Here is a 14,636-nt window from a genome sequence, read left to right as displayed (position 1 = left end):
CCTGCTGGTTTAAGAACTGCGCTCGCCGGACCGTCGACTCCCACGCCTTCACGCGCTGGTTGTTGATATCCTTGTGCATTATTCGGTCAGATTTGGGGGTCGGATTTTTTTTCTAGTTTGCCATTCGCCATTAATGAAGGTTGGGAGAATTGGAAAGGTTCGAATTTTAGTTGTGGTGATTGCTGGTGTGTTTCTTTTGGGTTTCAGAACGAATCATGAAGAAGAGATGGGATTTGAGTTGTTCCCGATCTTCACCGTGAAATGTTCTGTTCTTCTTCTCGCTCAATATTTCTTTTTTTAGGAGGAAAAAAAATTGATTTTTATCTTCCCCTTTTGCCTGAATTGGGAAGAGGGGTGGTGGGAGCATAGTGTCCGTTGGCGGGCCGAGTTTGGCGGTCCGAATCGTGTCCTCGATAACGGGCCCGACATTTGGCGGGTGGGAAGCGGCTGCCGTCCGACTTCTTAGCCTTCGCAATTTATTTTCTGAGATTAATATTTCAAATAAATAATTAAGAAGAAATTACGTTTGTAATATTTAAAAGTTCATGTATTTACAAAAATAATTAATTTTATTTAACTTCTTGTATTTTCAAAAATGTCGCTTTGCATAAATTTGAGAGTTCATTATATAAATTTAAAAATAATTATAATTTAATAATATTTGTTTTATGCACTGAATAAATAAAAAAAATAAACAGTTTTTACAATGAATTTCAGACGCTAAGAAAAATATATATCCTATTTTTGGTCCAAACGTCATGCTGTGAATGTCTTCAATTGCGATGGAGAATTGGTGATCAGTTTGTTTTCCACAGTTGGATAATTTAAAGAACTTGTTTTCTTTAGTTTGTTATTTGTTATGTTGGTTTTATTTATTTGCTTTTTTTAATTTTTTTTATTGTTTTTATTCTGTTAGGCAAAAGTAGGCCTTTAATTGCGACCTTTCCTTTGCAAGATCCGACTGCAACTTTCTCGTCTCTTTTTTTTTTTAATCGTTGAAGGTCCTTCACACTTTCCTGGTTCTGTCAATGCTCGTCTCTGAGAGAGATTCTGTGGGGATTTTCTCGTCTCTTATTTTTTGCCGAGGGTTTCATGATTTTGAGGAATGAGGAAGATATTAAAATTGAAGTGACATGATAGCAAATAATATTGGGAAATAATAAGAATTAATTTTTTTTCTTTTTTTTTTCTTTTTTTTAAAAAAAAACCCACATGATTAGAGAAAAGAATGTAAGACAAAGTGAACTAACTTTCTTACATTAAAAATTGAAATGAAAAAAATCAATAGAAGACATCATTGAATGTAGAAGACTAGAATAATAATGAACTTCTTCTATGATGAAGATGAACATCATTCAGAGTTGCAGATGTGGATGAAGTTAGCAGTCAACAATCACTAATGTTTTTCACCAACAAAAAGGGAGGGGACCAATAACCTTGACTTGAGTGGGGACTGAGAATCTGAAGTTAGCAATGTTCTAAGAAGGTTCAAATGATTCTTCATGCCAGAGGTGGAGTAGTTTGGTGACTTGAATTATCTGTAAACTCGAGCTTGAATAATGTGCTCAAGCTTGGCTCATAATGATGACCACAGGCTCATAAGCTCTAAGAATAGTGACAGTATTTTCTTCAATTACTAAAAATCAATTTGATTTGAGACATTCAACCTTGTTTTTTTTTTTTTTTTTTGACTAATTTTGGGTCTAATTTGTAAATAGTCTTCATCATATTATAAAATATTTAATACTACATTTTAGGAATATACATATTTTTATTTTTATAACTTTAATAGGTATAATAATATGTTGTTGTTATTCAGCTTGAACGGTTAAAAAATTGTCAAGTTCAATAAACAGCATTTTTAGAATTACATGTGTCATGTCCAATAAAAATACTATAGATCGATTCCTCTTTGGAGCCAACAGTTTGAGACAAGACACAAGCCCAAAGTCGGATCTCACGAAAGTAGAATAGGGATACCATAAGTAAGGGAGATTCAAAGATGACGGTGCGGAGCAACCCAAAGGTTGATCGACTGATTGGGAGTCAACCGACCCAAAGGTCGAGGTCGCCCAACCAAAGCCTGACTGACGGGAAGACCAAATGTCTGTCAATCAGACGTCAATTAACCTAGAAACTGATTGATTGAGAGTCAACCGACCAAATAAAATCAAGGGATGTAATCATTATCTAACAATAATTCTATTCTCCTATAAATAAAAGGGTAGTTAACTTAATAGGGGGTTCGACAAAAATCCAACAAGGTTTCTCTCTGTCTCTTTTCTACACTATTTCTTGGGTGTGTCCGGGTTCATATATCACGTTGTATAAAATTTTTTTGTTTGTATGCTATAGACATAATCACTTAACATAATATTTTATTACTACTTATTTCTTATAATTTTTGGAGATCCAAATTTGAAATTTTGAAGGGACTTATGTGACATTTATAATTGAAACAAAATAATTCCATAATTGCAGATCTATCATCACAAGGAGGGCCAATTAGAGAGTAGATCTATATGAGATAGGTTATGGTTACCTGTTCTATTTTTTATTGATTTTATTTTTTGTGTAATTTCTTATATTTAAATTGGAAAAAAATTAGAAAAATTAAAGTATCTCCATATTAAAGCAAATTTTATTTTAAAATTTTTAGTAATTTATTTCCTATTTATTCTGCACATATTAGTATAATCATATTAATTTTTTATTTGGATTTTTTAAATTAAATAATATTTAGGTATATTAACAATCATTAAAATTTTTATAAAAATATAATAGTATATTGAGAGCACAATATTAGTACTAGAAATATTATGTGTGGTCTATGATTCATGCCTATTAAAATAAGCACGTTGATAGTTTCATAAATTATATTATTTTTATTATATACGTAAATTCTTATGCACCGCAATCCGCATGACATGATATAAATTGCTTATGTTTATAACAAATTGATTAATCTTCATCAATGTGTTATGGAATATTTGTGTTATAAAAATGGTAATTTTATTGATAGGTTTGTTTTGGGTTTTTTCATGTGTGTAAACTTGTAGGGAAGCAAAAGAGCTTGGTTAAAATGTATACTTGGAGGGTGATTATGGGTTTAATAAATCAGTTTGCTATCTAAATAAATGCTTAAAGGCTTCTCGTATACTTGTACGGAGGCAAACGACGTCTTATCATCCAGTTACTTCTAGGTCAGTCAGCTAAGCTTAGTTCATTTGGCTCAACTAAATTAGCTTGATTGGTAGGCTTCGATTAGCTGATCGAGGATACTCTGTGAGACTGGCTCTTCTATTGAGTCGGCTTTATTGCGAGATATGATATTTCATCAAGCTAGCATGGGATGGCCGCTCTTCTCTCTGTTTTTGATCGAATGGTTGTATTTGGATCTCTTGGACGTTTTCTTGTCCACATTTTGACTTGGTCAGCTTTAGCATAGTTGACCTGGCTCGTCCAACTTGGTGGGTCTCACGATCTCTTTGTAGTGGATCTGCCTTCATTATATTTATTTTCTTTCGAACCAATAAAATTCTATAAGATCAGTGCAAATATATTTTTTAATGTAGATATTTAAGTTTTCTTATTCTCTTGCTTCTTGAAAATGACACATTGACAAGAATAAGAGAATTAAATACAAAAAATCAGATCTCGTTCAATTTTAACTAATGAAGCAATGGTTGAACTTTCTTCATTTTAGAGCCCGAGATTCCTATAAATAAGGAGATAAGACTCCTTCACATGCTTATCTTGATCTACATTTTTCTTTATTAGAGTCGGTCGACTCTCATATCTTTGGCACTGCGATGGACAAATTGAGGAAATCCCATACTAAAGTCCCCACAAAAAGCTTGATTTGCTCTATTTTCAAAAAATTGAAAGCATGAGATAGCCATGAGGGTTAAAAAAAAATGGTCGTGAAAAGGAAGAGTATTTTCTCTCCCTCTGTTAGATCAGGTGGGTCATCTAATTCGATATTCGACATAGTTTTGAATGATGTTTAGCCGACCAGCTTGACTCTTGATCAGACCATACAACCTCCCATTGTAGCTCAAGAACCTTTGATCGATCAGGCTACCTAATTGGCTTGTGGTGTACCCTCATCACTTTCACTAGTGCTCCGTGGTGAGCTTATCATGTCGTTTGTTGTTCGAGTAGATTTGACTCTTGGGTATGAGGGACTTTTATCTTGTGTTTGCAGGGTTTGATCTTTTGGATTCTTATTTGAAGACTTTTTTGTTTGCGACATTTTTTTGTGAAGAAGATTTGGCTCCATTGAACCAGATGTGGGTCCGACCAAGCCGCCAATGATCACAGGCTAGCTGTTAGGCGAGGATGGTCAGCTCTCAAGCGAGGGTGGTGCAATCGATCGCTTCGATAATCCTACACCTCCCTCAAAGATGCATGGTAAGCTATTGTAGGCGATTTAAGCTCTCATGAGTCATTGGCTCGATTTCTGAAAAAGATTGAAAGTTATTTTGCTTGATTTGCGGAGATCCATCGAGATGAGGAGATGCATAAACTATTGGCTTGTACTGTGAAAGTGGAGTAGATGATGACAGTGTTAGAAGTTGTGAGTTGTTCGAGAGAGAACTTGAGTTTTCATAGTGTAGGTTGATTTAGATCGATTGAATCGATTTAGGTCCAGAGGGGAATTTTTTTTATAAGACACTGCTTCGGTTGGGGCATGTCTCAGCCAAAGTGACACTAGATTCACTTGCTAGATATTTTGCTTCATCAGACTAATCTGAGTGCCTTGTTGTAATCTGAATGTCATTTCTGGAACAAAAATCATTTTATTTTTCTTATTTCTTGAGTCCTTCGTCCTTCTTATATATGGAGAGGGTTTGAATTATGAGGCTACACCTCTTCTTTCTCTTTTAGCCCTCGCTCTCTTGACTTTCTATGCTTCTCTTTCACCGATAGTTTATTGGTATTTTGCCATCCCCAAAAGATTTCGGGCTAGTGGCTTTGAAGGATCAGCCATGTTAAATATTGTTTGATTAGTACCTTTCAAACTAATAAAAATAATTAAACACATTTCTTTTAAAAATATGCCTGAATAAATAAATTTTACAAATAGAAAGGGTAATTATACAATTTTAAAGTTAATTATCTATAAAATATTATTAAAACTCAAAATGTTTATAATGATTAAGAACATGCGGCCATATGAACAAAACGTACGGTATTATTATCTTATTGAAAAGTACATAACTAATAATAATGTAAGCATAATAAAAAAGGTAGTTTTTGAATATACAAATATATTTAAGGTCATTGATAGATTGATATTAGTTTCAAAAATAAACAAAATTGATTAATATTTAATTTTATTTTGAGGCTTTTATCATGTAAATGTCTATGTATATTGATGTATGTCGAAAGGTTTGCGACGGTAGAGTAATGAATGACAATCATAGCAATGTCATAGCAAATGCATAAACACTCATCACACACTCAATTGTTGAAGTTTCAGTAGTTTTCGGGGTCTGCACACATCTGGTATGATGCACTACTCCTAGGCTACTTCATGACTACATAGTGTCGGTTGTTGCTTCGCATGACGCTTCGTCGCTCCATAACACAAATCTTAACTCCTAACTGCGACCACCCCCTACCGTAAGATAGCGAGTTTTTTTGCACTCGAAAGTTATAACACAAGAAATTGTGTAATTCTTTTCGACATGTGGGATAAGGGGTTGTACATGTAATTATCAACTTATACTACTAAGTCCCATGATTTTTTCTTTTCGGATTTTTCATATAAAAACTTCTGACATTTCTACTGGTTGTTCTATGTTATCTTAGTGTTTGTCGGATTCTTATATGACAGTAAGACGATAATTTATTATTCTACTACGGTGAAAAATATATATATATATATATATATATATATATATCAACTTTATAATCATAGAGGGGAATGGAATAATATCAACTTTATAATCCACCATTATTGGAAGTGGACCAATTATTATTTATTTTTTTAAATTTAAACAAGAAAATTATGGGGGTGTAAGATTTATGTTAATATTAAAAACTTTATTAACTCATTTTTACTGCAGTAAGAAAGTAATATTTTAATATAAATTCACTAAATCGTAGCATTAATTTGATCAATTACCTTCATGAACCAATAAAATTCTAAAATTGATATCCTCCGGGATAAAATATATTTGTATAGAACAAATAATTGCAAGTAAATTATAAAAGAAATATTTTAGTTCAGACACACCACATAAATTATAGATATTTACATTTCTAAAACCTAAACTTTTATATTTACATGCATACCGTTCAAATCTTTAACCGCATAAAACATACCGCACGCTTACATTTTAAACTAAAGTGTTATAAATATAAATATCAAATTTTAGAAGTTAGATATGTAAATATATAAGAATTTTGTAGTATGCATGTAAATTTTAATTTACTATAAGCCTCTGTTGAGAAATTAGGGCGAAGAAAACCAAGAATCGACACAAATTCAGAAGAACACACAGAGATTTACAAGGTTCGGCAAAGATGCCTACGTCCTCGGGAGCAGAGCGGTAACTTCTTTTTCAATATTCAGAAAAGAGTACATAATACAAGATTCAGAATCTCACATAGGGTTACGAATCAGACATATATATAACCCTATATTACAATATGTAATTGCATAAATTACCCATGTACCAAACTGCGGGGACTTGCCTCCCACACCCCCAACCCACATAATAGAACTCCCCCGATTTGACAGATCATTCCGCTCCACTCCGCTCGTGGGCTTTGCTCGGCTCCAGCATCTGTCCCATTTATGATATATGAGTCATACCTAACAGCTTCAATCCGGACAAGTTATAAAAAATTAATCTCAATTATTTATAAGAGATTGTTTTAATCTTAAAGTTTATACAAACATAAAATAATCCATTATTATTTTAAAATTAAGCTCTAATAGTCCTTCATTACAACTATTTTAGCTGTAATTTAAACAGTTTGTAGGCTATTTTGACATTTCTATAAACTTTAAGGCTAAAATTGGCTCGTCAAAATAATCTGGGACCATTTTGGGGCTTCATTCATTTCCAATAATAGAAGGAATGGTAACATATATGGTTTCAACACTCATATGTTAAAAATAAAATTCAATCAAACTAAGCAACTAGACAAAATAAGATAAAAGAGAGAGCTCAAAATTATGAAGGTCCTTGGGAGTATACCCTCAATTACCAAGCCCAAATCGTTTGAGGATTAGAGATATCGTTTGTAGCTTTGGTTCTAAAAGGACAAATAAATGAATACAGAATGATGAATTTCTAATTAACCTACTAAATTAGGGACAATGAGAGAAGAGGTGGTCATGATTTTTTTAGTTTTATTCCTCATGTTTACTTTTAGGATTTTGGAAGGTGTTTTTGTTATTTTTTGTCGGTGGAGATGGAGTAGCTGAACCACTTGATTGATCCAACGCCCAGGAGCTAGAAGCATGCCCCTAGGGAGAGAATGAACCAACACAAAATACAGAAAGCCAGAAAAATGGGCACCAAAGTCCAGCGCCCGGGCGCCAAAACCCAACGCTTAGGTGTCTCCTTAATGATTTAATTCACACTTCATACATAGAGTTCGACAACCTAGAACCAGCAGCCCAGCTACAAGACACCCAAACCAATGCCCCTGTGCTAGAGTTCAACGTCTAGGTGCCCGTATGCGCAGGATAATGGCCCGTGACATTTGACTCGCCTCATTTCACATTTGATGGGTTATATGTGATGATTTTGAAGTAAACGAGAGTGGAGACTCATTGAAAAACTCGAAAACTTTAAGGGAGTAGTGAGGAATAATTTAGGGAAAAATTTGTCAGTTATAAGTAAGTTCTTTATTGTATTATGAGTGAAAGAGAGCGAAGTACTTGCACGCAGGAGATCAAATCTAGAGAAGAATTTGTTGTGAATGGAAGATCTTCATATAATTCAAGGAGAGGCAACTCTGGTTTAGGTTTTCTTACTTGTATACATTTAGTTTAATGATTCAATGAAATTTCTGCAAATATGTATAATATCTTAGTGTTTTCATACTCATGTGGTTTGGACATGTGACAAATATAATTATGTCCTTGCAAATTCCCTAAATTAATTAGGAATTTGAAAAATATTGAGTGTTAATTTTTTTAACTTAATTTATCTCTAAAACGGCTATTTAGAAAGTCAATATCAATTGTGATCTAGGACTTATATCCATTGACTAGAAGAACAAGTAAGTTAACACATAATAACCTAGTAGAATAGACAAAGCCAGTAGAAGATTGCAATAAAATCCAGAGACTAAAGGATAATGTGAAACTTTATATGGCTGAGTCCTCTTAAATGTAATAAGAGTTTACAACACTTTTTCATTACCTCCACGAAGGCTAAGAAGGATTTTTCTCGGGTTGTCAACAATAATGTATTGAATTTATTGGAAGAATATAAAAAAATCACATGATCTTATTCATAGGATTATAATATTTTCATCTAATTAAAAAAAACACCAAAACATAGTTATATTTTTATTATTAAGAATTAAACACTTTATAAAATTAAAAGCTTTCAACACTTCACTAGACATAGGGGTTTAGTAAACTAGAACTTCAACAAATTAGGGTTTAGGATTTAGGGCAATATGAACTCTGATACATATATTATTTAAGCGGCACGTATACTTGTGTAATTACTGCCAGCTTCACATGAGTTTTAGGCATCAAATTTTATGTGTCATTGTTAGAGAATGACATTAAAATTCTATGAAAATTTTAGTTGAAACACTTGAAGTTTAGGCCAGAAACTTGTATTGTTATCTTTGTTCATTATATTATTTATGAGTATCCCATTTCATGTATTGTTATTTACATAGTTAAAAATGCAAAAAATATTATGTGTTGAGTTTTATTTTTATTTTTAACACACATAATTGATTGGTTTTTATTTTAAGTAATTTTTATTTTGTGATTTGTCTTATCTATTAAATTAGGATTTAGTAGGGTCACTAGTCAGTTCTAAGTGCGCATGCATAGAACTGCTTATGTTGAGCTTTTACTTTATGACCCAAAGTTAGTAAGAACTGCTAACAAAATGAAAAAATTTAAAAAGAAAACTAAAAAAGAATCTAGAAGAAATGATAAACTTATCTGAAGAAGAGAAGAACATACTTAGACCCAATATCTTGCTTAGATTGCTTAGAGAGTATATCATCCCAAAGGTAGAGGAAATTTTCTTAAGTATCAATAACCTTGTCGTAAAAGTCAACTCTCTTAAACTCACACCAACCATCATTCGAATGGTTCAAAATAATGAGTTTGGGGGATCACCCATAAAAGATCCTAAACTCTACTTTGTTAGATTTCTAGAATTTTGTCCCACCTTTGGGTATAACAATGTCTAATGATGCTACGAGACTTAGGGTATCTCTTTTCTTACTTTGGGATAATGCTAAGATGTGGTTAAACTCGTTAACACCAATATCTACAAATACTTGGAATGACACAACCCAAAATTTACTAGCAAAATACTTCCTACCCACTGAAACTGCCACCTCATGAGCAATATCACATCATTTACCCAATTAAAGGAAGTGTTTATCTATGAAGCTGGAGAGAGATTCAAAAAACTGCTTAGGAAGTGCCCACAACTCGTCTTACCTGACAGGCTTGCCATTTAAACCTTCTACAACAAGTTGATTGGATCGTTAAAGTAAATTATAGATGCAGCTGTCGGGGTATTCCTTATGTCTAAACCACTTAAGAATGCCTATTCATTAATTGAGAAAACAACCACAAATAATTTTTAATAGCCCTTTGAGAGAATTAACCCTAGGAAGGTAATCAATGTTCATGACACAAACGTGTTAGTAATCATAACTTTACAAGTAATAGTGCTCATGACACAATTTTTATATCATTAGTTCAATTATCTATATTTCATATAAATGCCCTCAAAATGTTTTCAATACTATTGTGAATGATCTCATCTTTTTTCCTATTTTTCGTCAAGGAAAAAAAAACTTATGCAAGCAAATATAAATAAATTTTGACATAAATATCCTTTAAGTTTATATACTTCCGCTTTAAAAAAATGACAATTATCTTAATTTTTCTAATAACTCAAAATTAGATATATATGAATTAATCAAACCTCTAATTTAAAATTTTGTAATATCAAATAATACAATTTAAAAGTTTCCTAATTAGAATATGACAATTTCTTTCCAACCATGTTAAGAAACTATTGAGCAGCTTTGGAGAGTATATGGCAAATAAAATGCACACACAACTCTAAACCCCACATATTTCATGTGTGCCCATAAACTTTATAAAGATAACATCACAAGCGATTTTTGCATGCCCAATGCTCATAGGTCAACATTGAGCTCTAATTTATCAAGTAGCATATTCCAAAATCAATAATCATAATTAGCGAAGGCTATAAGGCTATCAACTTGGTTTATTTAAAGCATGGGTCAACATCAAAATAAAAAATATCATTAAATTCTTTTTATCACATTTACAACAAATGACAATAACCTAGTCCTATACAAATGGAAAATTAATTATAAATCCAAAAGGCTAAGAAAATACAGGTATTTATGTAATTAAACCAAGTTTAAGTACTGTTATGAAATTAAAAGATTTATCAGGCATAAAAATTAGTTATTTTTAAATGCCGTTATAGTCACCTGTAGGAGACTTAATTCGCCTGCAAGTAAGACTATGGAGACCACCATTTTCTTTTGCCTCCTTGTTCTTACAAAAGACAAATAGCTTAGCAAAACCTTCATAATGGAGAGATAAATGCTCCATCAAAAGTAGGGCCTGGCTTATTAATTCCTTCTTCATCTGCCACCTTAGACTGCTTGCTTTGGTTATGGGTAACCTAAAGCTAGATAATAGTTTTCTATTTTGTTTTATTGTTATTTTAATCTATAAAAATATTTTAAATGAGAAATAGGCCATATGAGGAGGAGGTGTAGCTAAGTCGTGTCTAGGCGAGCTCGGTATTTTTCAACTCGGCTAGTGTTCGACACCTCTATTTCCTTCAACAGTTCCCTACTTCTATCTCGTGAATGGACTCCTCTATTTATAAGTTTGGGTTGGCTCCCTCGGAGATATGTACATAAGTTACTCTACAAAAGGAAGCAAATAGTGGGAAAACAAAATACTATAGCTATTCATGTAGTGTGCCATATGCAATAATGTGATTAGGTTGTTGAGTGAGTAGATAAAATCTCTATATATATGTATGATATGCGATTGAAGCCTCATGGCGGTAGAGTGATTTTTTAGCATCTTAGTATTTTACGAAAGTTCAATACACACAAAGATAATTAAAATGATATAGAGAGACCATAAGTTTTTTACATGAATAACCTAAAAAGGAAAAGAATATCTACGTGGCCTAGCTTAGTCAGAACGATCCACTATAAATTGATGGGTACACATACAAATTTTTTTCCCATGGGCTGAAAAAAGTTACACAGTTCCTCAAAGTACAATGGTTCAATGTAAAGAGATTCATTATACAACTGTCAGGAGTGGTTGCAATTAGGAGTAATTGTCGAGAATTTGGTGCACCATTTTCGAGGTGCTTCATTACACCGTGTTCAGGATGATGCGCTATTCCATATGGTGCCTTATTACTTTGCAACGTTGGTTTTTTACTCTGTTCGGTGCTTCATTGCCCCACATCATACGTTGATGGTGGTTGACGATGACTGACGAGCAGATGTCGAAGATAGCTGGCAGCTGCGGGAGCAAAAAATGTTTGCCAGGTTTTTGGTTTAAAATGAAACTGGAATTTAGTACCTTCTTCTCGTATCAACTCTAGGTCCACTTCTTCCTCTGGGTCTACGTCTAAGTCCATTTTCATGAAGGGGTTAAGGGTTCATTTACAGAGTTTGGGAGTGTCTCTCCTACAAATAAAAAATAAATCTAAACAACTCAATCAGATGACCCATGAAGATTCCCACGATCAGACGACATTTTATGAACATTAAGTACCTTCATCATGTTGAAATTAGAGATCTAGTGCTCGTTGGATTTTTTTTAGACGAGAAGATCGATTTGAATATAAGCTTGTTAGATTTGAAATCTATTTGACCTTCTAATTAGCCACCAAAGCTTTTGAAAGTGATTCAAAAACTTGATTTAATTCAGATTGGGGCAATTTTGGTGTCTTTGAGTCTTTCTGGTCAATACGGTTAGTTTGACTCTGTTTATTTGAATCACGAAGTTCTAGACGATTCTTAATTTAAGTCAAAATTTTTATTGTTAAAAAAATATTCCAAAATTCATGCTACTCATCCTCCTGAGATTCAAGCCCAATCATAAATTTTATTGATAATATATATATATATATAATTAATATTTAAATAAACGTCCACCCAACTCAGCAATATATATATGACTTTAATGAAGGCCTCAAAAAGTTTTAAGAGAGTGAAGAATGGACCACCATGTTTCCTTGGAATTTCTCATTAATTAAAAAATTACTTAATGCATAAATATTTTTGGAGCTCATTATATTGCGTATCACAAATGTAGGGCTGTCAAAATGACTCGTTATTCGCGAACAGCTCGTGTTTGGCTCATTCACTAAATGAACGAGTCAACACCTACAGTGTTTATTCGTTCGTGTTCGGCTCCCTTTGGCTCGAAATACTACTATATATATTGATTAGATGAGTAGTATTTTTTGTTATAAATGTACTTTTTTTGGTTTTAGATGGGATCCTCGATCCCTCTCAAAATTTGTAACCTTTTTTAATTATTAACGCGTAGAGAGTCACGAGTTGCTCTTTTATAAAAAATAAATAAATAATAAAAAAAATATTTGATGAGTCGTATTTTAAAAAAATTTAATTGACTACAAGGCTATAATGATTTATAATCAATTAAAAGTATTAATTAAGAAAATAAAATCAAAATTATTAAATTAGATTGAAATGATGTTTTAAATGTTGTTCCAATCCTTAACATATTATTGCTACGTGATTAGGGATGTCAAAACGACTCCTTGTTCGCAAATGACTTGTGTTCGGCTCGCTGAGCAAACGAGCAAACGAGCCGAACACGAACACACTTTTTGAGCTCAAAATATAAATGAGCCGAACACGAGCTGAGCCTGGGCTGCTCCTGTATGACTCATTTACACTCCTACACTGATGTTGTATTGGCTTCTTTGAATTAATCGAATAAAAAATTACTGATTTGGAGCTCTTTATTTTGCTTTGTTGATTTTTATCTGATTATCTCATCAGAATTTGAATTCATTTTGTATAGGTTTTTGTTTTTTTTTTATTGCTTTAAGTGATAATTAATCATCCTTTTTTTATTATTTTGGGGATGTCTATATTTTCTCTGGGCCATTGAGACTTAAGAAAATGCTTTTTTTATAATATTCTCTCTTTATCTTTTATAAGTGGGGCTCTGAATTTAGCTCGAAGATCCTTAATCCTTCGAAATAGATTCAAATATTAGCTAGAATCGAGTTCGAGTCAAATTAATGAGCCGAGCTATAAGCCAAAACTTTTAATCGAACTTTTTTTAACTGATTTTGTTCCATACATGAATCTATTTGAACCGGTTCGAGATCAGCTCAATATATTTTTTATTTATAAAAATTATATATGTCATACTAAATAAATTTTAATGTAACAAGTCATCAGCAGATTTCGAAACCATTTCGAGTTGGAATGGATTCAATAACTCAATTTGAGCAGCTAGTTTTTATTTAGAGCTGGACTGAGCCGATTTCGAGTTGAAATGAATCCTAATAACTCAATTTGAGCCATCACATTTCAATTTCAAGTCTTACTGAGCTCGATTAAATTTCGAGCCGAGTTGGCTCAAAATCTAACATAACAAACCACAAGCCAATTTTCAGTTTCACTCAGTCCAATTGAGCCGATTTCAACCCAATCCCAGTTTGTCTCGAAATTACTTCGTTAAGAGCTCTATTTATAATCTTCAATAATTCTTTTTTTTTTTTTTCAATATATTTGAGCCTTATCTCTTATAATTCCCCATTATTAACATTTTAAGTTTTTTAAAATGTTAAACCTTTTTACAGTGTGACTTGTTAGAGGTAATTATGTACTATAATTCCCCATCATCATCTCCTCTAGACTTTCGAAAAACATAATACATTACGAAAATTTAGAAGAGATGAACATACATACGACTCAATTTCAATGTAATTACATATCTAACTCCTATATTTCAATTTTTACATACATTTCGCCTTACTTTCGCATGATGGTAAGCTATTAATATTTTTTCATACAATATAAAAAATTTGGATGATATAAACATATATAAAAAAACAAACTTTAGTTATTAGATATGTAAATACATAGGAATTCAATATCCTAAAACTCTCTTGTAATTATACAAATTACAAAAAAAAAAAAAATGCCTTTCTAAATTTTAGATAGATCCTTTTCATCTCCCTATTTTAAAATAGTTATAAGCCTTATCAAATCTACCAAACGGTTCATATCCTCATTAGTGAAACTCAAGCACTATCTTGAACTATTTACATGTAAGAGGTACTCTCAATGATATGAATACAATATCACTTTTAAAGAAAATATCATCTATATATATATATATA

This window comes from Phalaenopsis equestris, unplaced genomic scaffold (assembly GCF_001263595.1).
Source record: "Phalaenopsis equestris unplaced genomic scaffold, ASM126359v1 Scaffold000511, whole genome shotgun sequence".
NCBI classification, from domain to species: domain Eukaryota; kingdom Viridiplantae; phylum Streptophyta; class Magnoliopsida; order Asparagales; family Orchidaceae; genus Phalaenopsis; species Phalaenopsis equestris.
This window is presented reverse-complemented; position numbering follows the sequence as displayed.